At 41.5% G+C, this 27,710-nt stretch overlaps 2 protein-coding genes across 3 annotated transcripts in view; one reads left to right on the forward strand and one right to left on the reverse strand.

Moving 5' to 3' along the window:
* AVEN (apoptosis and caspase activation inhibitor) overlaps positions 1-27,710 on the reverse strand; it is a 307,172-nt gene that overhangs the window by 167,215 nt on the left and 112,247 nt on the right. The window lies entirely within an intron of this gene.
* Positions 18,219-27,710, forward strand: part of CHRM5 (cholinergic receptor muscarinic 5) — a 135,226-nt gene continuing 125,734 nt past the window's right edge. Inside the window, exon 1 of the mRNA XM_072115473.1 lies at positions 18,219-19,206. The gene's annotated coding sequence lies outside the window, so the exon portion shown is untranslated. The remainder of the gene's footprint in view (positions 19,207-27,710) is intronic.

Consider the following 27,710-nt stretch of genomic DNA (forward strand, 5'->3'; position numbering starts at 1 on the left):
TTAGCCTAGCTCTACCGAAACTATGGCTATGTCATTAATCACAGTAGGATGTCTCACCCTTTCGAACAACATTTTAGGTCAACTGGACCAGTAATCATAACTTAACGTCAAAATTGAAACAAAATTAAAGTCACCAGGAACTTTAACTAGAATATATGGTCAAAAGTATTGTTACTAAACTCTTAATTATTGGGTCTTTTATGCAGACTCACTACCATAGGAGTAAGGCCTCACTCACACGGTCAGACGCTCAACTGGACTGGATCCAGATGTAGCACACGGCTGGGTGAAGAAGGGAGGGAGAGTTACCACTGCTCACCCATCTCCTCTGCCGTCCCAGGAAAATACAGGACATATCTGATATTTAGTAACACAGCTGCCCAGTTCGTTCACACTGTTTGCACACTGCACCATGACCGGGTGCCATGGACCTCAAACTGCTTGGCCGGATCATGGTCCCCCTGTATGGTCATGTGCATGGGCGCTAAGGGTGTGTTTACAGAAAGTGCTTGTAAACTCCCAGGGGATGGGCTCGGCCCGCTGGCATATGCGTTTACATGAAAACGCATACAATTGGTAACTGGCACTCTGAGTTTTGTATGAACACACCGAAACACTTGTGGCCGAGTGCATGCGTTTCAATGTAAAAGCAGTTGCGATTGGGCCATGCCCCATTTCTGTTGCATCTGTGAATGCAATGCAAATGCCACACCATGCAGCCTACAAAAAGACTACAATGCTCTGGCGGCTGAATGACAATAATATTGTGGAGCTTTGTGGCATAGGTTTCACAGGCAGAGAAGTTGTGGGCAAGTCTTGTGTTACTAAACACAATGCAAAGGGTTCAATGGTTAATTACAAAACCACCACTGGACTCTGGAGCTGTGAAACCTTTTGTTGTTGAGTGATGCATAAGGCTGAGTGATGCATTAGCTGTAGGCCTGATAGTTTTCCCTGGCTTTTTGGGAATGTAAAGTTGTTCGATAATAGGGATAATACTATGGGGAAGTTTTCCAGGTGTTTGTCTAGATCCCTTTGTTCTAAAGAAGGAAAAATCCTTATGCTTTAACATACCAAGACATTTGAGACCATTGACATGCTCCAACTTTGTAAACAGAGTTTGGGGAAGGCCCTTTTTTCTTATTCCAGTATAACTGTGCCCAGGGCATGAAGAATGGTCTATAGAGGCATGGTTGGGTGAGTTTGGAATGGAAGATCTTGACTGTACAGTCGTAACTTCAATGATATTGAGCTTCTTTAGAATGTGTTAGAACTGTGTTAAGAACTCAGGCCCTCTCGTCAATCATCACGAAGGGGCAGATTTACCAGGATACACTCCCAAATCTTCCTTGCCGGAAGAGTTCTTTTTGCTGCATATGAGGTTCCATGATCAACCCCTGCACTACGAATCTCTCGTTTTACCTTTAGCAGTCATGCCATTCATAATTTCAATATTTACATGTATCTTTCACCTTTCTTCTTTTCTAAATTACTCATACAATTAAACCCTCGCAAGCAGTTATGCAACGGCCAACCAGAAATGACGTTTGTCCTTTCAGTATTGATATATCTTTAATCACATCATTCCCAGAAAGGTCTTGAAATTCCTGAGAAGCCGTACTCTTCCAGTAGCGAAGCCTCCGCAGACACCAGAAAGAACTAATGACTGCGAGACAATTTATTTAACTGAGAGAGGAAATGAAGGAGCTTTGTTGTACATGTGGTAATTACCGCACTCCGCCAATACACAATGTGTGACCTCGTGACGTTTTACACAAAGAATACGATGACTACAGTATGGGAGAAGCTCTCTCACTGCGCCCTAAAGGCTTGTTAACCACACTCAGATAGACTTTGCTATTTTAATTGGCTGCTATCTGTGGTCAATATACACACACAGAAGAAAATGTGGAAAAAATATACCAGCACGACATTGCAAAGTTACAATTTTTTTATACCTATAATGTAGACCTTCAACATCATGGTAATCTCATTAGAGGTACTTCATGGAGCTTGCAGAGAAAAATACAGAGAAAATGGAGCCTTCTAGTGACAGGTGGTGTTCCAGCAGTCAGGTATTTATCACATACCCAATGTTAGGCTTCATGCACACAGTACGTGCAGTTTCATGAGCTGCAAACGACAGTCCCATGTGGATGAGTGCCGCTCACAAACTGATGACAATTAAAAAATACTGTCCGGGATGCAAACTGGGACAGGAATAGGACCTGCTCCACTTTTTGTGTTTCAGTAGGGATGAGCGGGCCAAAACTGTAATGATCTGGTCCATGCCGGACATGGCTGGTTTGGCGTTCAGGATCCCCCCACTAGTAACCACTGCGATCGGCCAAGGCACCGATTGTGGGCGGCAGCAAAGCTGGGGAGCAAAGATTCAAGAGAAAATAGGACTGTGTGCAAAGACTACTTTGCTGGCTGCATTTGAAGAGTTGATGGCGTTGATGTCACTTAAAGGGGTTGCCCGAGAATTAGAAAATATACCGAGGTAGCCCGGAGAGCGGGCCGGTTCAATAACGAAACATGTACTTGTCTCATCCTTCACTCCAGGTGTACCGTGCTGCGGTCTCTCTGTGCCCCGTTTTTTTTTTTTACAGGGGCACATGTCCGGGCAGTCGTGTCCAGCCGTCTCGTAGCTGTTGGAGCCGAAGGGCCTTGGCACGGGACACCAGGGGGAAAAGCAGGAGGTAAGTACTTTTATTGATTTATGAAGCTTCACCCCTGGTCAACTCACAATTTTTCCAAATCTCTCGGACAACCGCTTCAAGATGAAAAGCCATGTCCTTTTCTTTTCAATATATGCAACCAGTCCCTAAGTCCTGCCATCACTGTTCATTTTCCATCAGGTCTTTCCCTCTACCTACCTAAAAGTAATAACCACTTCACACACAACATGCTTTATTACATAACATGTTTCCAGAGCTCTGTCTATATAACATCTCCCAAGACCGGTGTTATTCCCAATCTCTGGGGTCCTGGATATATCAGTGTAATTATCTTTTATTGAGGAGTGAAAAAAATGAACCATTAGAAGCAGCAGGAAGTGAAAGTGACTTAATATTATTACATAAGAAAATTTTCACCACATGGGCTCACTGAAAGCCAACCTTGGGATTGTACACTTGCTAATTTACAGAGATGAACGCTATAAAATTATAAACTATCACACATGGATAATTTTGTAAAACATTAACTGGATCACAGTAATTGATCACGACTTTTTTTTTTTACTGCGTTTCTTTTATACTCACATTAATTATCTCTAAAATCTTATTTGCCTTACATTGAGCGCCACTAGTTCTAGGTGTAATAGGTACAGTGCGGAGGAGGAGGGGTGTTATGTATTATGTTAGCTGTTGTTGGTCGTAAGTAAGTTTTGCATGTGTCTGATATATGATGTCATCCCATCTTCCATGACACATGTTAGGCTATATACACACGAATGTATACACGACCTACAGTAGCATGGCGAGCACACATCTGCACCCAGGAGAGGTCTCACCCCAGCCCCTCTCCATAGCGATATATGGGGCACAGCACCGTATTACGGAGAAAGATAGGACTGAAGCAAAAATGCAGATGGGAACTGTCCCGTAGACAGTTTGGAATGCACCGTCTTGCTGCCTCTGGGGTTGTATTGTGGCTTATTGTGTGCCTAACCGGAAAGTTGCAAAACTTAAATCCACTCCAAAGCAATAGCACAAAGGGAAAGGCAATCATGATTTGGTCACATCAGGGGTCTACGTGATAGTGGCTTCTTCTACGTGAAGTTCAATATACAGCACCAAAGACTTAACTGCTTTTAAATGTAAACTGGTAATATTTTTTCCTATATTTAGGTATATTTGTGTTGTATTCTTCATATATAATCTCCGGGCATGTGCAACACAATAATGAAGCCATGCAGAATACAACTCTCTACACAGCCCATGGTGCTTAAGGAGATGTAAATCAGGACTGGAAAAGAAGGTTGGAAGATTAGACCGCATTACCATTTACAATAACACAACTAGATAAATTTATGTTACACATAATAGTGCAGGTGATAATGAATGTATTACAAGGTTTAATGTTAAGTAAAGCAGCTTTTCTGTGGCTTTTTTATGGTCCTTCTTTCTCCTGTAGTGAGCAGTGTTTCTACAATGTTTTTACGCATGCTTGAAAAAAAAAAATACAATATATTATACATTGAACCAGAAAATCTTGTAGTAGCTACAACATAGGGAAGTATCCACAACAATTAATATCATTGGGACACAGTTTCTATAGGCTGAGGTAGCAGATATGCCCGCTTTCTCAATAACTACCAGACATACCAGCTAAAAAATCTGTTGTCTTGGCCATTGTAGCTCCAGAAACAACTAAAAACCTGACTGACACGAAAACGGCCTAACAACATTGGTTATAAAGAAATGTATCATCATCATCAATACTCCTAGCAGCTGTACTGTGTATTCTAACTACTTCTCCCAACTCTTTCATGTTAGCTACAGGCCCCAATAAGGAAAACTGTAATAGATGCTAGATAAGTTTACCATCTGCATCATATTAGAATTTCATAAACCCAATATAAACAGCTTTTGTGGTGCCAGAGACAAATATGTTTTCAAGACATAATGCCAATCCAGATAAAAGCTATTATTATCTATGGCTGATTAGGAATAAATACATAGTAGCTATGAAAATAAAATAGCTGACAGAAAAGCAAACAAAATAAACGCTAAGCGTACGTGTGCTATTGGCAGGGGAAGGGGGATTTGGAGAGACGTGAAAAGGTTCATATTCGGTTATGTGGGTTACAGATTCCTTTGTTGCCGATTTTAGGTTTTAAGATGCTTTTGCCGACATCCACTGGGTTTTATACATACTGGGTGTGAAGGATGCTCTCTCCCATCTCTAAAAGAGCAAACTCCTGAAATACAGGCAGTCCCCGCGTTACGTACAACATTATTAAGTTGAAGTTGTATGCAAGTCAGAACTGTATATTTTATTATTGTAACCCGAGTCAAATTTTTTTGGTCTCTGTGACAATTGGATTTTAAAAATGTTGGGTTGTCATAAGATCCAGGATTAACAATAAAGTTTCACTGCAGACACCGGTGATAACTGTTATAGCTGATTATTGTAGCCTAAGGCTAAAGTACAGTAAATTACCAACATCCAGAGGTCCGTTTGTAACTTGGGAAATACTGTATATACTTGTGTATAAGCCGAGTATCTCAGCAAAAAAAATGTGCTGAAAAACATCCCCTCGGCTTATACACGAGTCAATACACCTATATATAAACTTAAAAAATAATAAACTTATATACTCACCCTCCGGTGGCCCCGATGCGCAGCGCTGCTCCCCCGATTTCCGTGCGGGTCCTCTTCTGGCTTCCGCACCTGTCTTGTTTCTTCTGTAACATCCTGCTGGGCGCTGCCGTGTTTTTTTCCCGGCGCCTAGCATGACATCAGCAGCGGCCTGCCGGCCGGGAGAGGGCAATGGCGGCGCCCAGCACGATGTTACAGAAGAAAGAAGACGGGCGCTTAAGCCAGAAGACGAGCCGTGCAGACATCGTTAATGCTGGGCTGGCTGTATACTACTGGGGGCAGGCTGGGCTGACTGTATACTACTGGGGGCAGGCTAGGCTGGCTGTATACTACTGGGGGCAGGCTGGGCTGACTGTATACTACTGGGGGCAGGCTAGGCTGGCTGTATACTACTGGGGGCAGGCTGAGGTGGCTGTATACTACTGGGGCAGGCTGAGGTGGCTGTATACTACTGGGGCAGGCTGAGGTGGCTGTATACTACTGGGGCAGGCTGGGCAGGCTGTATACTACTGGGGGCAGGCTGGGCAGTGCTGTCTAATATTGGGGGCAGGCTGTATACTACAGTGGGCTGGTGGCTGTATACTACTGGGGCAAGCTGGGCAGGCTGTATACTACAGGGGGCTGGTGGCTATATACTACAGGGGGCAGGCTGGCTATATACTGGGGGGGTATGTGACCAATGCATTTCCCACCCTCGGCTTATACTCGAGTCAAAAGGTTTTCCCAGTTTTTGGTGGTAAAATTAGGGGTCTTGGCTTATACTCGAGTATATACAGTAGCCCTAAAAGCGGGTATGTCCACCACCGTCATATTGGAGGTCCACTATAGGGTAGTGGGACAGGCTCTCAACGCCCACGTGTCCATTTTGTCATACATTTCTAGTAGCAGTCACAGCATAATACTAAATAAGTCACTGTTGTGTGTGAATACACACCAAATGAACCTGCTCAAAACTCCAGGTACACGGTCCTCTGAGAGTACTTCTCTTCTCCCAAGCAAACATAAACTTTAGAACAGTTTATGTTCAGTCATAGATGATCTATGACTAAGGACCTTATTGGTCAGAAACGCGTAAGAAGATGCTTTTTCCTGCACTTATGTGTTAATACCTGTAACTTGCTGTGTCACCATGTTTGAATAAAGGTTTCAAGATTTCCGGTGAAACAAAAAGTGCCGACCTCATGTGTTCTAAAGTTTATAATACTAAATAATACAACAAATATGCACAAGCATTGTTATATTGAGGGCAAGGCAACTATTTACAACACTACGCAAGACCTTCTAACTCTAGCTCGTTTCTTCTACACCTCTAATAATATATATTATATCATACACATATATACACGCAGTCCCGGGTTACGGACAGGATAAAGTTTCTAGGTTTGTACTTTAGTTGAATTTGTATGTAAGTTGGAACTGTATATATTATATTTGTAGCTCCAGACAAAACTTTTTTTGTCCCTGTGACAATTGGAGAGAGAGAGACACGAAACAAGAGACATGAAAAGATAAATACCTACTGACCACAATATGTTGCCAGTGTACAAGACTACAGGATGGCACTGCAGACTGTCTGCAGGTTGGTAACTATGGTGCAGCACCTGCTCTACAGGAGATGTATATACATGGGGTTTTTAATTAACACCATTTGAAAAGCTGCTGAACTTTATTTTTTCCACAGATTAAAGAAAATGCCAGACTGGCTGCATATATAAGAAGAAAAAAACAAGTTATGTATGTACATGTAGTCGGTGCCCTACTTAAGAACACCTGACTTACAGACGGACCTCTGGATATTAGTAATTTACTGTACTTTATCCCCAAGCTACAATAAACAGCTATAACAGTTATCATAAGTGTCTGCAATTAAGCTTTATTGTTAATCCTGGTTAATCCTACATTTGTAAAATCCAATTGTAAAAAAATTTGGCTTGGGTTACACTTATAAAATATACAGTTTCGACTTACGTACAAATTCATCTTAAGAACAAACCTACAGAACCTATCCTGTATGTAACCTGGGGACTGCCTGTACTATGGAAAAGTTAAAAGGAACCTGTCACCACTAACTAACGTACTAAACCGCAAATAGTAGCTTATACAAGACTAAAATGTTGTCCCCCTGATTCTCCTATGGCTGATCTACATTTTTATTAATTTATTCCCTGTGTTTTTTCCTTCGATCCAGTCGTACAGATGAGAGAGCTATGGGATGCAGTTCAGCTCCCCCCCTCCCCTCCTCACAGACACTCGTATATTCACCCCTCCGCTCTGCCCCCAGCTCTCCGTCACTGTTATCCTGTTTGAAATGACTGCGCATGCGGCTGTCAGTTAGACAACAGGCTATGGTCCCCGGCCGGCTCCACTGGTGTTCTGTGCCTGCGCCAGTAAGAGATAGTTGGTCCAATACACATCCACGTCGGACAACACTGGCTTAGCGCACATTACTGGCGCATGCGCAATGCACCTGTGATGTCGGCTGGGAGCAGAATGAGCTGTAATTTCAACAGGATTACAATGACGTGGAGCTGGGGGGGGGGGCTGATTTACAAAGCTGAGTGGCAGTGAGGAATGGGGGGGAAGGAGCGCTTAACTGCATCCAAGAGCTATCCACAACTCCTTGACTGGATCTATGGAAGAAAACAAGGGGAATAAAAGTCTATTTTTTTGACAAAAGAGAAAATGTAGAGGAGCCACCAGAGAACAATGGGGACAAATTTACAGTAAGGTACTCTTTGCAGTTTAGTTAGTGGTGGCAGGTTCAAAGCAAGAAAAATGACTGGTACAGCGCTGTGGATGAGAGAGTAAACTTTATAATCCAAACAAGTCAACGCGTTTCGGGCTGTGAAGCCGTAGGAGACAGCTGCTAGTCATGCAGCCCCCTTGATGCCTCCATTCTGGTTCTAGTATAAACTCTCATAGGAAAATGAGTTGAACGATGAAGGAAGAGGGTGTTTTCCATATTTGCAAGTCATATACAGGACCTTTGTATATTTTTATCCACCCACAAAGATTAAAAATTTTACTTCTAAAACATTTAATTGAAATGATTTCCCCAAGTATTTAAACTTTCCCCTAACTATAGGAATAGAGGATAACAAGGCGATCTGTGAGGGTTCCTGCTGGGACCCCAGTGATGCAGAGAATAGGGATTCCTTACTCACTAATGGGTAGAGTGATGGGACAAGTGCCCTACAGCACCATTCGCCGTCTATGGAAATGGTCAGAGATCGCCAAGTACTGTGTTCAGCTATTTGCACCATTCCTGTACAGCCAGTCCCCGGGTTACGTACAAGATAGGGTCCGGAGGTTTGTTCTTAAGTTGAATTTGTATGTAAGTTTTTTTGCCAAGGATTCTCAATAAATCTTCATTAGACACCTTACAGCTGATTATTGCAGTCTGGGACTATAGTAAAGCATTCAGAGAGCTTCACCAGAGGTCAGAGGGGTCTGTCTGTAACTATGGGTTGTCTGTAAGTCGGGTGTCCTTAAGTACATTATCTGTACATTGAATGGAGCATGAACATGTTAGTAAAAACAGGAATCCTGTTTTTCGGATCACTGTAGGTCACTTTTTTGTGATTGTGTAGACGAAGCAGTTGGACCTTCACTGCTGAAATAAACTGAAATACGTGGGATAGCCACTTTTAATATTTGAACTTTTTCGGAAGATTGATTTCCAGTATTTCACTAAGTAAGGGCATAGGAGGAGTACTTAAATAGCATCCATGGGGTGGTCCACCTGCCATAACAACCCACAGGCCCCTGAAAATTAATCACCGGCCTACAGTGGTGCCAGTTGCTGCTGAAGGATGAAATGGTTGGTATCAAACTTACCTCTGATCCCTATGGTTTCTAAGTCCTGTACAGGCAGTCCCCGGGTTACGTACAAGATAGGGTCCGGAGGTTTGTTCTTAAGTTGAATTTGTATGCAAGTCGAAACTGTATATTTTATAATTGTAGATCCAGACAAAAAAATTTTGGCCCAGTGATAATTGGAGTTTAAACATTTTTTGCTGTAATGGGACCAAGGATTATCTATAAAGCTTCATTACAGACACCTTACAGCTGGTCATTGCAGTCTGGGACTATAGTAAAGCATTCAGAAAGCTTCACCAGATGTCAGAGGGGTCTGTCTGTAACTATGGGTTGTCTGTAATTCGGGTGTCCTTAAGTAGGGGACCGCCTGTACTTGCATGTTCAAAAGATACATACCTATAGTAAGTTTACACCACAAATGTTAAACATGGATTTGATATTATTATGGTAAATTACCTAATGATTTTCAAACATTGCGTTATAATCTTTATTCTGCAATTTATAACTCCTTATTTATACTATAGGTAACAACAATATATACATATAACTGTAGAGGAAAATTTAAATAAAATTATTAAGCGTGCCAAAGTCATCCGCAAACTAGCGAAGAGATCCATATGAATGAGCCCAGTAAACAAGCGTTGAATCTAAAATTAGACAATTACATCTCGCTGATTTTCATTTCTCCACGGAATATCTGAAAATGGGTTCTTTCATACTTTGTTCTCCAAGGATCTGCATCCAGTGAGCAAAGTGAGAGGAGCTCCAGGCAGCTGATAATGAGCCTGACTTCTAAACAATGGAATTCCAAGAGGACAAACCAGGACATCTTAGAGCTCTATGGAGAGGATCACAGAATGAAAGCCGCTTACCAGCAAAGCAAAAACATGGAATATGGGATAATTATCTGCACTCAGAGACTCTGCGTTATACACTACATTAGGATGTCCCCACGCAATGAATATACATGACATACGTGCTGGAGAACAACATGTTACAACGCACATTCCGACAGAATCTTCACATGAAACATGAAACGGCGATGACGCAGTTACACAGCAGCTCAAATTATACCCAAAAATATCTGAAATTTAATCTGGAAGTTTCATTTCTCTAATTTGCCATTGAAAAAGAAAATCATTACTTGTAAAATGATGTATCACTCAACAAGTATATTCCTAAGGCAAAATAATAAGAAATGATATTCCTATCTAATTGGCATAAAAATTCACAATCCTTCCGGGTAGCGGCTGGAGGCCATACTTTTCGCACACATGATACCAATGTAAAACGTTCTCCGTGGCTTTAGAACGTGTGTGTTTTTTGCATCACTTACGTAGGCAGAAGTAATATACATCAAGTAATAAGCAGAAATTATTTTTGGCTTGTGCAAAATTACAGCAATGAAAACTCTACAGGGCTCCGCGGCACATACAGGAGCAACTTCAGCAATTACAGTCATCTGCAGCCCTCAGGCAAACAAGGCAGGAGCTTCCAAGGGCAGGAGATGCGGAATTAAATAGACATCAAGTAAGCTTTACACCTCTTTACCTCGTCAGCGCTACGGCAAGATGAGGAATACCTATTACAGATTTACACTCTTACTCCAAAATGATTTCCTGCAGTAATTCTCACCTCCGGTAAATGGCCTCATTGACAAATCTATAACATATACTGATTATCTGGCATCTCCGAAAGTTGCCCACACATAATCTGTATCCACTGGAATCGTGAATCATCCGCGTGTAACGGCATTTATGTATTGCATGCTTCAGATCTTACAATGATGGTGCATTGGGAGGAAAGGTCATCACTTTCTGGCTGGCGAGGCTCTGACGTTTGGGGAAGTGTTTGTATGTTGCGAGCTGCTTGCATGTTCAATTTATACTACTGTACTTGTAATACTGTAATATCCAGGCGCACTGCAATATGAAAGGATCAGGCATGTTTAGATCTAACATGCATGACCCCAACCCCCTCATATCTGTGATTATCCTAACAAATAATAGATCATCTACTCAGACCAGCTACAATTCATCTAATAAGTATGGACAGTAGTTCACATTTTTGTATTTCTTTTCCTAAATTAAAGGGGTTGTCTGAGAGATATAAAAAGCTGAGCCATGTGACCAGGGGTCAGGGAGGTTCTGTTTAAAAAGAAAGTTACAGATACTTACCTCCTTGATGTCCCGCACCGGGCTCTCTCCATGCCGTGCCACTGCTTTTTACAAGGCCACATAAGCTGCGCTCAGATCAACTTCCAGACCCATCCGGCCCATCCGTTACCATATCCCAGGGCTTGATACAGTGCTGGGACAGAGGACAGGTGGGCGAGGCCATTTTTTGTAGGTTTTAAGGGGTCAATTTCTTCTCCGAGTTAATTTTGCCCCAACAGTTTAACGGCTTGTTGATCAAAGAGACCAATCAGAGGTCAACTTTTTTTTTTTTAAATGCTCTATAAAAAGCAGAGCTGCACTCCAATTGGTTGCTAATAAAGGACATGCAATGGAGTTATCAGTTGTAACCTCATGGTGTGTAATTACAATGCCACAACAGCATAATGTACTAGCACCCATACATTCTGATTGTGACCTAGATGCTACAATTGCACTGTCAGGATTCAGGATGTGTGGATCCACTGGACTCCCGCGGGAGATGGTACTAGCCGACACCTGGGACCAGAGTCTAAGTGGCACCTGGTTTTCATCAGAGGCCGCCGCAAAGTCGAGGTACCTTAATGGAAAACAGACTCCTGGTTGGGTCCAGGCACAGAGTCAGGGCAGGCGATAGAGATGCAGGGTAAAGTCCAATCCAGGGATCAGCAACGGGATGTCCAGGCACATGGGAATGGGAACACAACGAAAATGCAATGTAGAAAGCAAGGATGGCACTCACCAAATAGTAGTTGTGGATATCTTCTTTTTTATTTCATCAAGTAAATATACTCACAAAAAATAGGTGCGGGGGAGGGAGTGGGAGCTGAACGCCCAAAGGAGGGCAACGGCCGTTTCGCGCTGTGCTGCGCTTCTTCCGGCCCTGAGTATATTTACTTGATGAAATAAAAAAGAAGATATCCACAACTACTATTTGGTGAGTGCCATCCTTGCTTTCTACATTGCATTTTCGTTGTTTGGACTCTTGTTTCACGTTTCGAGGATTTGAGCACCACTGAGGATACATACCTCCACATATATGGAACCCATGCACTCCCAAGTGTGACAACCTACCCTTCTATCTTGTGGATAGGAGTAGTGCCATCTTTCTTTATTTACTTTGAATTTTGGAACGGGAACACAGGCACATGGGACACAGGAACACAACAACACGGAGGAACACTGGTAAGACAGGGACACGGCAACACATGACTCAGGAGAAGGAACACACTGGAACGCAGGAATAAATAGGAACAAACAGGAACGCTGGAGGTACATGAATGCAGGATAATCGCTAGGGAGTTTTTTCTAAGGCTGTGAGGCACAAAGATCCAGCAAGTGTTACAGGAAGGGGTAGGAATTTATGTGGGAAGGAGACAGGGATCGTGGGAGCACCCGGGACAAGCATAATGTAGAAAAATGTATATAAATATACGTCAAGAAATCAGGCTGGTGCTTTATGAGTTAAAATTATGCATTTTATATTTTAAAAGCTTTTATTAGTTCTATAAAATTATGTTTGCAGTCAAATTAGAGAGTGTGTGATCCCCGGCCTTCCCCATTTACAGATCTGGGGAACTCTACAGCTTCACCCACTGAACGGTCACATGCGTCTTGTCTTCATGGTTAATGCAAATTATCCTAGAGACAGCGGCAGAAATATAGAAAGATTTGTGTATGAAAACTGAAGTACCGTAAGTGCAGGTGTTATACGTAGCACCCAACGTGATTCCAGTTTTAATATTTTAGGGAAGGTTATAAATAAAGCCGTGTTCTAATTGGTTGTTATGGGAAACCATGGAAGCTTTTGTTTCGGGAGTCTGATATCATAGGCAGATGTGGTACCAACACAAGCAGAAGAGCAGCTGTAAATAGATAATATATAGTCTATAATATACCGGGGAATGGACATAATCACTTTAACATACATTCAGGGAGGAAAAAAAGATGACAATTATCTATAATTCTGTCTTTCAGATAATCCTAAGAACTGAAGTGTAGAGAAGACAATTAGCAAGACAAAAAACATAGATACATAGCAAGAGAGAAACCAAAACGAGGAAACCCACTTACGAGACATGTAAAGACTGTTGTAGACAGTCGCGACAGAGACTAGAGAAGGTTATCTTAGACGGCCAAGAGAGAGACTTGTCTCAGACAGTGTCGACAGACACTTGGGAAAGCCATTTCAGACAGTGGCTACAGAGACTTAAGAAGGCCATCGCTGACAGTCAAGAGAGGGTCTTCGGAAGGCTGTCTCAGACAGTCATGACAAAGACTTGGGAAGGCTGTTTTAGACAGGAGTGAAAGGGTGTCTTTGGATGGGATACATGGATGGATACATGGAATACCTCTTGAATAGTCCTTACCCAATGAACTCTTCACTATGACAAAACTTCTAATTTCCATAATTAGTTTCGTAATTCGTAATGTCCAGAGGGAAGGACAGTCCATCAGCCATTGTTTCCCCAGAGGTTTCCTCCACTCTACTGAGTGCTATTGGATGACCCTTTCGGTATCAAACTTGCCTAAATATTAATTAAAAATATATATTTTTCAACAATGTCTATATGAGAATCAATTTATATGGTGTTACTTGGTATATCTTCTCTACTTGTATATAGTTTCATACCAAACGTTACCCATAGCACCACTGGAAACATCCTGGGGTTTGGGAGCAAACAAACCAACTGGGAAGCTTGAAAAGAAATACAATCTCCAAAAGAAAATCACCACTGTCATCATTTTATGGGCTTTGCTTCTTAGGTTTTTCAATGTGTGGTACAAATCACTTTTCCTTAATCACTGGACCAATGCCGGCCCGGGGATAATCTAGGTGGACACAACCAGGAAAATATTGCATATCAGTTTTCTACTAGAAATACAGGTCAAATACCATTGTGTGAACAAGCCCTAAGGGTGCTAGAAGAGTTGCCAAAATCCTTTGATTTTCAGGGCTAGTCAGGGCACTGGCAGGAAGGGTTTTTGCTGGGACAACCCTGCTATTAATAAAAACCAAAACATATCTATAAAGATAGAAATCAGAACCTGTTCGCTGCATAGAAAAGGAGCAAAGGTGACTACTATACGATCTATTCATATGACGGATATGAACACTACACTATGAACCATTTGCATTGATTCCATTGTTTTGCGCTCTCATTCTAATGCATTTATTTTTGGCAACTTACTTACTGCAGATTAAGGCTGCATATTTATTTACTGGGCTCCCCCCCAAAAAATTGTATTTCATAATTCACATTTTTACAAAGGTGTTTTTTCCATTTTATTTGGGGTCAATATACAAAATGTTTCATTTTATTATATTTATTGAATTATTAGAATTAAAATGGACTGAAGTTCCTTACCATGTTACAATACAATGGGGCTTATTTACTAAGGGTTCCGCGGCTGCATTTCCGTCGGGTTTTCTGCCGTTTTTTGGGGGATCGCGCCGCTGTCACAGGGATTTAGAAGGGGATTGTGTTGCACGTGATCGGATTTTGGCGTCAGAAATCAAGGGACGATCCAACTGATTCGGACTGAGCGCGGGATTTACCTTTAAAATTGTGTCACAGACAATGCACTGATACACTGATACATCGGGAAGAAGAAGGTGAACTCCGGGGACCTGAGCGGGGAGCGACACATGCAGAATATCGAGTGCACGATGTAAGTGAATAGCTGCAGAGTTCATTCTCGTTGGACACTCTGGATCGGGGAATGCGCAGGTCCAGGTAAGTAAATTATCCCCCAATATGTATAATCTGTGACTATAGGAGGCGATAATAGAATGTAGATTCCGTCTCATTTTTCTAACTTGACATAAAAAAATATCAAAATAATGTTAAAAATTGATTTATGTATGTTTTTTTTCCTGAATATTTACTACCCATATTCCCCAATTTCACAGAAACCAAAAAAACATGGAGAAAAACCCTCTATAGGGTCTGGGGTCACCTGGAGAGCTGCCCTACATAATGGAGAGTTATTATCAACTTTTCCATGAGATCTATAATTATATCACACGCAAGTGATGGCTTAAAAATTTCCACTTCAAGAATTTTTCACACTAGTACAAAATAAACCTAATTATTTTTGCATGAGAACACTGTATACATTGGATGAAACACAAACTACATTAAAAAAAATGTGTAAATATAATGTATAATATAATCTGTAATCTGTATAATATAATCTGTAATACATCGTAATACATTGTATGTTCCGATGAGGACAATGGCTGCCACCAGTGCACTCCTGAGCCAATAACTTTGAGATGTCCCCATTGTCCCTGAGTTGTGTCATGTTGTCTATTGTTCTTAAAGAAGGGAGCTGAATGTAATACCACTCTGCCCAAAAAAATATGAGACTTCAATGGGTTTAGATGTTATTTAGTTGCGGCGATGTTTTGGGGACTGTCTGATCAAAATGTGCTTAGCCTCAAATGTAGACATAAGTATTATTCAACTTATCAATACATCTGGGATAATGGTTGCCCGACCTGACCATTTCCTAATTGTAGGAGAAAGAAGGATCATACATGTTTAAATTCAACATGCTTGATCATTTGTTCCAGAAAAGTAAGCCACAGCCGTGGATGGCAGTATCCATTTCCCCTCACTTCACTGAAACATTTTCATGACCAAGTTGAGCATGTGCAGGAGTTGAGAGTATAATCCCTAAATTTGATAATATGTATATCAGAAATCACTGTATTACTTTATTTTAGAATATCATTAACCATCAATCCAACAAGGGTCAAACTTAAAGGGGTTGGCCACTTTTCAATAAATCTCTTCCATTAGACATATCTGTGCATGGACCTATTCAATGAATTGTTCATGATTATTTTCAATCCCTTTAGCCTGTCCTATAACAGCTCCCAAAAAACATCCATGCACTTGAACACTTAGTTAGGCTGGGTGTGCGTATGTTTTCAATGGGGAGAGCAGCCAACCCATGGAAATGTTACAAGACAGTAAATCTCTCTCCAATCACTGTATTCATTTGCACTATATTTCTCTATTAATCCCAGTATTCCAATGATTGAAAAGTTTTGCAATGCTTTTGAAATCAGACAAAAAAAATCGCATTGTGTCCACCAGTTTTAGTCTTGATCAATAAGTTGTGCAATGTTCTGGCCTTTTTATTGATCAAATAGTTTTTAATTTAGTTCCGAAGACTTACACACAAACATTTATTTACAGCCGTTTTTGCTATACAAATTCTTCTAGTCTCAGGTACTTGAATTCTTGAACAGTTGAAAAAAGCTGCAAAATCACTAATTTATGTCTCCCCATCACACATATGTCAGGGTCGTGGCTTCCAGTATTCGTCTAGTCATAAGCATAAATTCCCAAAGATGCATTGTGGAAGGCAAATAAAAAAAACAATATGCAAATACGTTTTCCAGGATGGGACCAGGAAAACAATGGCTCTTTTGCTACCTTGTAAGGCAGCCCCCTTACAATCAAGCATGACTTTCAGGAAGCCTAATGACATGACATGACATGGGATTAAAGCCAATTATATGTATTCCAGAAGGAACAGACAGTAGGATTCTGAAGTGGCTGTATCTCATCAGTACAGTGTAGGGAACTGGTTTAGCTGATTGAGAGACTTTTGACTAGGATCAGGGAGTAAGAGTTCTCCTTACGGAGACTTTGCCATATAAGGCCACCTTGCAGGCGTGTGGAGACTTCTAGCTATTGATGCTCCACTAGGGGATTTTGGGAAATAGACAGATGGGTCTCACAAATATAAACACTAGATTAGAAATTAGAAACATAAAAACATGTTTCTAAGCATCCGAACTGGTTAGGATGACAGATATTAAAGTTTTAATTAAAGATGTTATATCCTATGCAGGATGGGCACTAATTGGGTGACAGCCAGACACGTACACGGCTCAGAACTTCATCCGTGTGACAAAACACTTTATAATTTCCTCTTCTATTGTCAGATTTTATGTTTATTCTACTTGTTGTCATTCTGGCTTTTATAGTGTCAAAGAGCAGGAGAGATTTAATAACTCGTTTCAGCACACACCTCCAAATAAAATATATATATATATATGGGGAGATCTAGTCACTGCACTTCACCCATGTCCCTGCACACCTCGCTCTGGTTATGCATCGATTTATTTTAAATATGTGCAAAATAAAAAGAAAGTGTGTTCTGCCATAAAAAAGGAACATGGTTTTACGAGATATAAACGGCTGTCCCAACAATAAAACTTTTGCCTCAACGATAAACAGTTGTCCCAATGTGTTCAATATATATATACAGAATCAGGTCAATATATATATATATATATATATATATATATTATATACACATACAGGCGGTCCCCTACTTAAGGACACCTGACTTACAGACGACGCCTAGTTACAAACGGACCCGTCTGCCCCCTGTAACCTCTGGGGAAGTTCTCTGGATGCTTTACTATAGTACCAGACTGCAATGATCAGCTGTAAAGTGTCTGTAATGAAGCTTTATTGATAATCCTTGGTCCAAATACAGCAAAAAATTTTGAAACTCCAATTGTCACTGGAGCAAAAAAAAATTTTTGTCTGGAACGACAATTATTAAATATACAGTTCCAAACCTATGGAACCTGGGGACTTCCTGTATATATATATTTTTTTAATTTTCATGACTCACTCATAAATAATGCTGGATTACACTCTTGAAGAAAAGAGAAAACATATCAATGGTTATAAAAAGGAAGAGATAAGGAAGGGATGTGTGATATTTCAGGACAACAGAATTTCCCACAAATAAGAATTTATAATTTCGGAAGGTCTCTGTATAAGAGCACAGATGTCATCTAGGGGTAAAGCGGCTGCATCCTCCGTGATGCTGTGCAGCTCACAGGCTGGAAATGGTTGAGTGAGAACAAGGCTGCCTGTGACCCTCCCTCTACCTCAACAAACAAAAAAAAAACCCTGGAGTGGGTGTCAAAATGACTTGTGCACGGTGTACCTGGTGGCATGGGAGAGCTGCAGCTTCCTGCAACGTTCACGTCTCCATGGAAAGGCTGATCAGTAGTCACACAGCACCTATCAGACATCGTATCAGCTGCTCATTCCTGCAATGTTCCTAAGCCGCTGTCCATCAGGAAAAGTAATTAGTGGTTTTATTATGTATGGAAGCGGCAGGCTGTCACTGGATCCTGGCAGTGAATAGCTTCCCTCACACACTTGTCTTGTGCCTTCCGCCTGGCATAGTCCACACGCCTGTCAGGACCATTGCAGCTTTTCAGGGATTTGCCCACCTACACTTGTGCACTTTCAAGAAAGAGATGGAGAGAAGAAGAGCAGCATCTGCATCTGGAACGAACGCTTGAAGAAGAATGCGGGAAAAGTTTAAGAAGAACTCTGCCCAAACCTATGACAATGAGGTCAACGCATTTTCTCCGTATAACCATTTCCTTGCCAGACCTCCTCAGTTTGTTTGATGCACCTTGAACTGGTGCCACTACTTAGATGGTAGCCCTCAGGTAAGGAGCGAGAGACGGGGATTCCAGAAGCATTACGTGTTTGATAAAATTTTAATGCCTTCTGAACATGATTATGTAGGGTCAGTGCTTCTGCTTTTATCGCAATCTCACGTGCAGAGCTGAGATTCCTTGGGAAATACTATGGATTTAGTTCACTGCTGACAGCATACTGACTCGCACACAGGATATCCAGGAAAAGAAGAAGAAGAAGAAGAAAAAAAGACAATTTCTAAACAAGATCCTGGAAAAGGAAGACTATGGAAGTACAAGGAGTGGGATGCTGAGGAGAAGGATAGAGAGTGATCATACAGGAGCCATTGTGAGAAGTCGCTGCCTACCTGCAACATCGCTGCCCCAGCTGTCAGGAGCGAGACAAATGCACTGCAATCCACATCCTTCAGGGTAAGTTCTATTCTTCTTTCTAAGGTCGTAGAATATCGGAATCGCTGCGTTTGTAGTGTAATATCAGGAGGCAGAAGAGAATAAGATAGAAGCCCAGCACATCTGGGTATGTGAATAGCTGCAAGCTTATTGGATTTGTTAAACTGCTGGCAGCCGGCAGGGACTCTCTCTCTCCGCAGCAAAACGACACAGATTATTTTGGAAACTTAATATGAGCGGGTTTTGTATTCTATTTGACACCTTATTGTATACATTGTAAGATGTGAACTATTCATGCAGGTGACTTAAAGAAGGACTGAATGACTAAAGTCTGATTTTCCCTTACAAATACTATGTAACAAGACCACCTCTTTGAAAAGACCACCCTCGTTTCCAGACCAGATTGAATCATATATTATATATACTCTCTATACTCTTTGAGCAGACCCTTTCAGGCTGACTATACAGCAATAAAAAAAGAAAAAATTGGGGTGATTGTTTTAATGAGGTTTCTTGTGAAAAAGTAGAGGTGACAGTGCTACTATGTAATGCATGATGGTGATAACATGGCTACTCTCCAAATGTATAATCCGGCAGAGAGTATCCTGGCTGGTATAAAGGCAATGGTTAAAATCGACTGACACCCTAATCCGGAATACAGGAGAGAAATGATTCATCCATCACCTGGGTGTAATGACAGAATAATGACTATGGTTTAGCGTCGATACAAAGTCTAATATGATCTGCTCCAAGTTCTAAATCTGTGTAGTAGCCCGAGAGCCGGTCACTGGAGCGTTTTACTCATTCTGGAAGCCGGAGCTTTCATGCTTTTCAGGCTTCAGAACCGGAGACTTTCCTTCCCCATTTAAAATTTTAATGAAGATGTTAAAAGCATCCTGACAGGGGCCGCCAGCTCCGGGCGATGCCATTCATACAGATGTGTAAGATTAGATTCTGACCCCAGAGGTGCTTCCTCCTGAGAATAGGCTCATGACGTGATAGTGATGCCAATCCCAGGCGGCTGCATGGTCTTCTGTGCACGAATATATTATGTCACGTCGTACTGAGATTCCACTTTCTGTCACATACTAGGATTAGGTTTTGACGTCACATTTAAAGTGTGAGGTTAATAGAACCTATGTAGTTGATATGTTGTGGTACAGTAAGGTGTAGTGTATCTCAGTGTGTAATGGGATATATAGTATATATCATTTTCTGGGTAGGTTAGTCCAGAGAATTATCCCGATGGAATCTCAAGGTTAAAGGGAACCTGTCACCTTGAACATGCATGAAGCAAGTCATATGGCAGGAGGAGCTTAGAGTCCAGTGGGCGGTCCTAGTTAGTCCTAGACCGGGATCACTCCATGCATTACAATAAATCCTGTCATTTTGTGATAACACCCTCTAATCCCAAAATAAGCCATAAGGTTAAAATTAACTTTTATTCCATATATTAATTCTCTCAGTTTCTTCCTGCTCTATAACATGCTGCTAGAAGACTGGCAAGCATATTAATAGTGGCAGGTTCCCTTTAAGTAATAATTTCAGCTCCAGTAATCAGTATTGTTGTGCTGCTCTATAACATGCCACTAGTAGACTGGCAAGCATATTGTACATGAGTAACAATTTCAGCTCCAGTAATCAGTATTGTTGTGCTGCTCTATAACATGCCGCTAGTAGACTGTCAAGCATATTGTAAATAAGTAACAATTTCAGCTCCAGTAATCAGTATTGTTGTGCTGCTCTATAACATGCCGCTAGTAGACTGTCGAGCATATTGTAAATAAGTAACAATTTCAGCTCCAGTAATCAGTATTGTTGTGCTGCTCTATAACATGCCGCTAGTAGACTGGCACATATTGTAAATGAGTAACAATTTCAGCTCCAGTAATCAGTATTGTTGTGCTGCTCTATAACATGCCGCTAGTAGACTGGCACATATTGTAAATAAGTAACAATTTCAGCTCCAGTAATCAGTATTGTTGTGCTGCTCTATAACATGCCGCTAGTAGACTGGCAAGCATATTGTAAATAACAATTTCAGCTCCAGTAATCAGTATTGTTGTACCAACTATACAAGGGGCACGTCTTGGGTTACTGATGGATGCAGCTAAAAAGTCATCAATAGATGCGGCACAGGTCGCAGGAAAGGTCCCATAAATTCTGACTTAGAGGTTTAAATGTTCCCATTTCTGTCCAGGAGATCATTAGGGGAAATAATTTCAGCATGAAGCGCACTGCTGGGACCGGGCCGGCGAGTAACAATAATGAGCAGATATGGATATAGCTTCAAAAGCAAAATGCTAATTTCACTCGGATTGTATGTAGGTTACATTATAACTCGAGCGTGCTAGATGATCTAAATTACGTCTCCTATTGCACTGTATCATATTGTACCATATGTATATAGATCAATATGTAACCTTTTACAAGCAGTATAACGATACAAAGTCTCTATACGAGTCTCGTATTCTCTTAGAATGTTATTACCTGCAGTCCTATGTAAAAGCGCAGACTTTGTATCACTATGTTTTGTGCCAAAATTGACCATTTCTCATATACTGAAGAAGTAGCAATTCCTAGTGTTCCTATATGTAATAAGTGGTGACATCTAGCTTGTGAGTTATCCTTCATATCCCTTCCAGGGCTGCAGATGGTTCATGTTCATCTCTCAATAATCAATGTCAAGCAGTAAAAGGTTAGATGTCTCTCCTCCTGTATGGACCTGTTGCTGTGATGCTCTTCCAAGATAGTTGCTATGTTGCAGATGCTGGTTAGGAGAACTGAATAAATGTTTATGCGATGACACAAATGTATTTGTGTCCAAATATACATAAAGAGGTTTTATTTTTATCTCCCTAAACATTAGCTTCCTTCTCTGATAGAAAATATATATTTTATTATTATTATCTTATTTATTTGCACCTGAAAAATAAACTTTTTAATAAATCTAGGTTCCCTGAACGGTCTCTTCTCTTATATTAATAAAATTATATCTATTAACCAATTTCAGGCACCTGAAAAAAACCCTTCTATAATACAGGTCAAAGCACAAAGAGTCCAAAAATAACAAACTATTCAATACACTTTCCAATCCCACGGCTGTGTCCCCTGCTGGTCAACTGTGTGTATGGCGGTATGATTATTTTTGGATTGTGTGACTCATAACGTGAACGCTATAAAATATAAAATAGTGTTTACTCCTTAAGTATAGAAACTGGACTAGAAAATCCGGCAAAGCTTGGTAAAAGGCTAGATAGGCTTTATAAATTCGGTTTATACATTAGAGGAACAACACACCACAGTTCCCAACATGTCTTGTTTCTTTTACAAGGACAAGCTGAAGCTGTGCATTAAAATGTATGGGCTTATTGCTCCCCCAGAAATTTAGAGGTTAAAGGGGTTGGCCACTTATACAAAACAAGGTAGGTATAAGACCCTAAAAGAGTCACCTATATTATATTCTTGCTGTTACAGTTTGCCGGGAGCTGTGGATACCATGTCTCCTGGACAGCAGGACTCAGGATTTCCTGTTACATAATGTGTCCTGCTAACTTCAAGCGAATGGAGCAGGCCATGTAGTCATTTCTATCTGTAAGCCCCTCCGTCATAACCACTTCCAGCCTCCGATATGAGAGTGGTTATGACAGAGGAGTAGTGCAGATAGCAATGAAGGCACCCCCCCCCCTCCCATCATCTGAAAGAAGCCAGCAGGACACAGGACATCACATGAAGTCTTGAGTCTCGCTGCCCAGGGGTCTCTTGACCCGCAGCTCCAAGCAAACTTGTAAAAAAATTTGTGACCATATTAAGGGTCTTAAACCCATCCTTATACCTTCATTTAAGTGACCAAATGCCAAATTGTGTTGATTAAGAGATCATCAGCAAGTGTGACTGCAGTGTAAAAGCAGAAGTTTTGGCAGTCTGCTTGACTGGAGCACTTGAGTGTGCTTTATTTAAATTTCAAGGAGGAAAAGGCAATGATCTTAGATTAGAAACTGAGAATGTCCATCAATCTAGGAAGCGTTGTAATGTCATTTCCAAACTATTTATCTATAGTTCTACAGTGAGAAATAGTATTCATAAATGGAAACATTAGAAAAAGTAGACCATTACAAATGTCACTGCAAATTTACTTGAAAGTCATACCCTACATTGCTACAAAGCCAAGAGCTACATCTCTACCAGCAGAAGAAACTTGTGGAAGTGTTTAGCAAGGTGTTGCATTAATAACCTACCACACTAAAAAACCAACCAGATAACCAACCAAAATTCTGGGACTCTAAGGTTGACCCTTATGCTGTGGTAGGACGTTAGTTTTACATGATAAGAATTCATAAGGTGTCCATAGTTTTAACATATGGCCTTTCCATGTGACCCCATATTGGTTAAATCAAGGCTGTTGAGATCAGTTTCTGTTGTTGTATGCACATCATTTTAAAACCTTCTCACGGCCAGATTTTTTCCCACAAAATCAAAAAATTAAGACACAGGGGCTCATTTACTAAGGGTCGTGTAATGCACGTTTGTCGGACTGCTCGCTTTTTTTTCGGGGATTACATGGCTTGGACAACTGTGCTGGCTTCCAGGTGACAGAAATCGGGGGGCGTGCCATCAGACGATCCGACAGATTAGGACTGAGCGCGAGATTTAACTTTCAAATTGTGCCGCAAGACAATGCACTTACATGCACCAGGAAGAAGAAGGTGAACTCTGTCGGACCTGATTGGGGAAGCGACACATGCAGGATATCAGGCGCATCTTAGTGAAGCGCGGTACGCTGCATTAAACACGGACAATGCACTTTCGGTGAACTCCAGTGGATGGGTAAGTGTGACCAATGTGTCATTTTATTTATTTTATAACTAACATTTGAAGGAGAGAAAATCTTGACAGGTCTCCTAGGAGAGGCCACAAGAGTCCCAATTTTCTGGCCCACACACACCGATTTACAGTGACAGTCCTGAAAGCCCCACCCACACACAGTGATTGGTAGTGAAAGTCCTGAAAGCCCCACCCACACACAGTGATTGATAGTGAGAGTCCTGATTACTCCGCCCACACACGGTGATTGGTAGTGAGAGTCCTGATTACTCCGCCCACACACGGTGATTGGTAGTGAGAGTCCTGATTACTCCGCCCACACACGGTGATTGGTAGTGAGAGTCCTGATTACTCCGCCCACACACAGTGATTGACAGTGAGAGTCCTGATTACTCCGCCAACACACGGTGATCGACAGTGAAAGTCCTGATTACTCCACCCACACACAGTGAGAGTCCTGATTACTCCGCCCACACACAGTGATCGACAGTGAAAGTCCTGATTACTCCACCCACACAGAGTGAGAGTTCTGATTACCCTGTCTACACACAATGATTGGGAATGAGAGTCCTGATTACTCTGCCCACACTTGGACTCTCACCATAATCACTAGTCCGGTGTCCTGTCGGCTTACTTCGAAATCTTACTCCACTTCATGTAAACACAAGTGTAATAAAGCTCAGATTCTCTTCTGTATACTTTCCTGCTCTCAGACAGAACAGATCACTAAGCAGCTATGCTTCAAGACATGTAAGCCCCTCTAGCCCCTCCAACTTTTATAGGAGTTTAAACCCAATTTATATGGGAACACAGATCACTCTACAAGTATTCGGCCCTGAATCCGTTCTGAATGTGAGAAAAAAGAATTGCAATCCTTGGGGTTAACCATCCTAGTTATAAGCAATCTGTTCCAGAACATATTAAAACAGCCCAGTAGTATGTACATAGCCTCAAAGAAAAGTACAGCTCTGGGACCGGCTGATTTTTCACTTGTGAAATTAATTTAATCTCTTTCTTGAAAATTACATCTTAAATCACCTTCCACCTTGTAATATTATGTGCTACATTTTAAGTGATATTGAGATAATGAAAACTAAAGTAATTAAATACTTCAAGGAAACAGTGATTTTATTTTCATGCGTCGCCAATATTAGAGGTTTATTACTGTGCAGTCATTGAATAAAAGGGGTTTTTATAGTAGAAAGTCTGCGCGGTATTACAAGTGTATGGCGGTAAAACAATATACAATAACTATGGTGGTAGTACAATAGACAGAGGCAGCGTATGGTGGTAGTACAATAGACAGAGGCAGCGTATGGTGGTAGTACAATAGACAGAGGCAGCGTATGGTGGTAGTACAATACACAGTGGCAGCGTATGGTGGTAGTACAATAGACAGAGACAGCGTATGGTGGTAGTACAATAGACAGAGACAGCGTATGGTGGTAGTACAATAGACAGAGGCAATGTATGGTGGTAGTACAATAGACAGAGGCAGCGTATGGTGGTAGTACAATAGACAGAGGCAGCGTATGGTGGTAGTACAATACACAGAGGCAAAGTATGGTGGCAGTACAATACACAGAGGCAGCTTATGGTGGTAGTACAATACACAGAGGCAAAGTATGGTGGTAGTACAATAGACAGAGGCAGCGTATGGTGGTAGTACAATACACAGAGGCAAAGTATGGTGGCAGTACAATAGACAGAGGCAGCGTATGGTGGTAGTACAATACACAGAGGCAATGTATGGTGGTAGTACAATAGACAGAGACAGCGTATGGTGGTAGTACAACAGATAGAGGCAGCGTATGGTGGTAGTACAATACACAGAGGCAGCGTATGGTGGTAGTACAATACACAGAGGCAAAGTATGGTGGCAGTACAATACACAGAGGCAGCTTATGGTGGTAGTACAATACACAGAGGCAAAGTATGGTGGTAGTACAATACACAGAGGCAATGTATGGTGGTAATACAATACACAGAGGCAGCGTATGGTGGTAGTACAATAGACAGAGGCAGCGTATGGTGGTAGTACAATAGACAGAGGCAAAGTATGGTGGTAGTACAATACACAGAGGCAATGTATGGTGGTAATACAATACACAGAGGCAGCGTATGGTGGTAGTACAATACACAGAGGCAGCGTATGGTGGTAGTACAATAGACAGAGGCAGCGTATGGTGGTAGTACAATAGACAAAGGCAATGTATGGTGGTAGTACAATAGACAGAGGCAATGTATGGTGGTAGTACAATACACAGAGGCAGCGTATGGTGGTAGTACAATACACAGAGGCAAAGTATGGTGGTAGTACAATACACAGAGGCAGCTTATGGTGGTAGTACAATACACAGAGGCAAAGTATGGTGGTGGTACAATAGACAGAGGCAGCGTATGGTGGTAGTACAATAGACAGAGGCAATGTATGGTGGTAGTACAATAGACAGAGACAGCGTATGGTGGTAGTACAACAGATAGAGGCAGCGTATGGTGGTAGTACAATAGACAGAGGCAATGTATGGTCGTAGTACAATAGACAGAGGCAGCGTATGGTGGTAGTACAATACACAGAGGCAGCGTATGGTGGTAGTACAATACACAGAGGCAAAGTATGGTGGCAGTACAATACACAGAGGCAGCTTATGGTGGTAGTACAATACACAGAGGCAAAGTATGGTGGTAGTACAATAGACAGAGGCAGCGTATGGTGGTAGTACAATACACAGAGGCAATGTATGGTGGTAGTACAATAGACAGAGACAGCGTATGGTGGTAGTACAACAGATAGAGGCAGCGTATGGTGGTAGTACAATAGACAGAGGCAATGTATGGTCGTAGTACAATAGACAGAGGCAGCGTATGGTGGTAGTACAATACACAGAGGCAGCGTATGGTGGTAGTACAATACACAGAGGCAGCGTATGGTGGTAGTACAATACACAGAGGCAGCGTATGGTGGTAGTACAATACACAGAGGCAGCGTATGGTGGTAGTACAATACACAGAGGCAGCGTATGGTGGTAGTACAATACACAGAGGCAGCGTATGGTGGTAGTACAATAGACAGAGGCAATGTATGGTGGTAGTACAATACACAGAGGCAGCGTATGGTGGTAGTACAATAGACAGAGGCAATGTATGGTGGTAGTACAATACACAGAGGCAGCGTATGGTGGTAGTGCAACAGATAGAGGTAGTTTGTTGTGGTAGTACAATAGACAGTGTATGGTTATAAAACAAGAGACAAAGAGTATATTTTGGTAGAACTGTAGACAGAGGAAAGGTACGTTGGTAGTACAGACAGAGGCAGCGTACAGTGGCACTACAACATTGGGAGGCAGTGTACGGCGATAGTACAATAGAGGCAGGGTATGGTGGTAGTACAATAGAGGCAGAGTATGGCGGTAGTACAATAGAGGCAGGGTACGGTGGTAGTACAACATAAAGAGGCAGGGTATGGCAGTAGTGCAATACACAGCTGTGAATAGTGGAATTACAATATATGGTTTTAGTACAATACACAGATATTATATTGTGTTATTTTAATGCAAAGATGTTGAAAGGTGGTTTTACCATTCTCAAGACGTGTATCGGGGTATTTCAATACAAAGGCAGCAATCCGTGCAAGAGGTCTTATAGTCACTGGTGGCCTTTTCTATTGTACGTATCCTTTGTTTCCTCTACTTTAATTGGAA

The sequence above is a fragment of the Engystomops pustulosus genome, chromosome 7, assembly GCF_040894005.1.
Source record: "Engystomops pustulosus chromosome 7, aEngPut4.maternal, whole genome shotgun sequence".
NCBI classification, from domain to species: domain Eukaryota; kingdom Metazoa; phylum Chordata; class Amphibia; order Anura; family Leptodactylidae; genus Engystomops; species Engystomops pustulosus.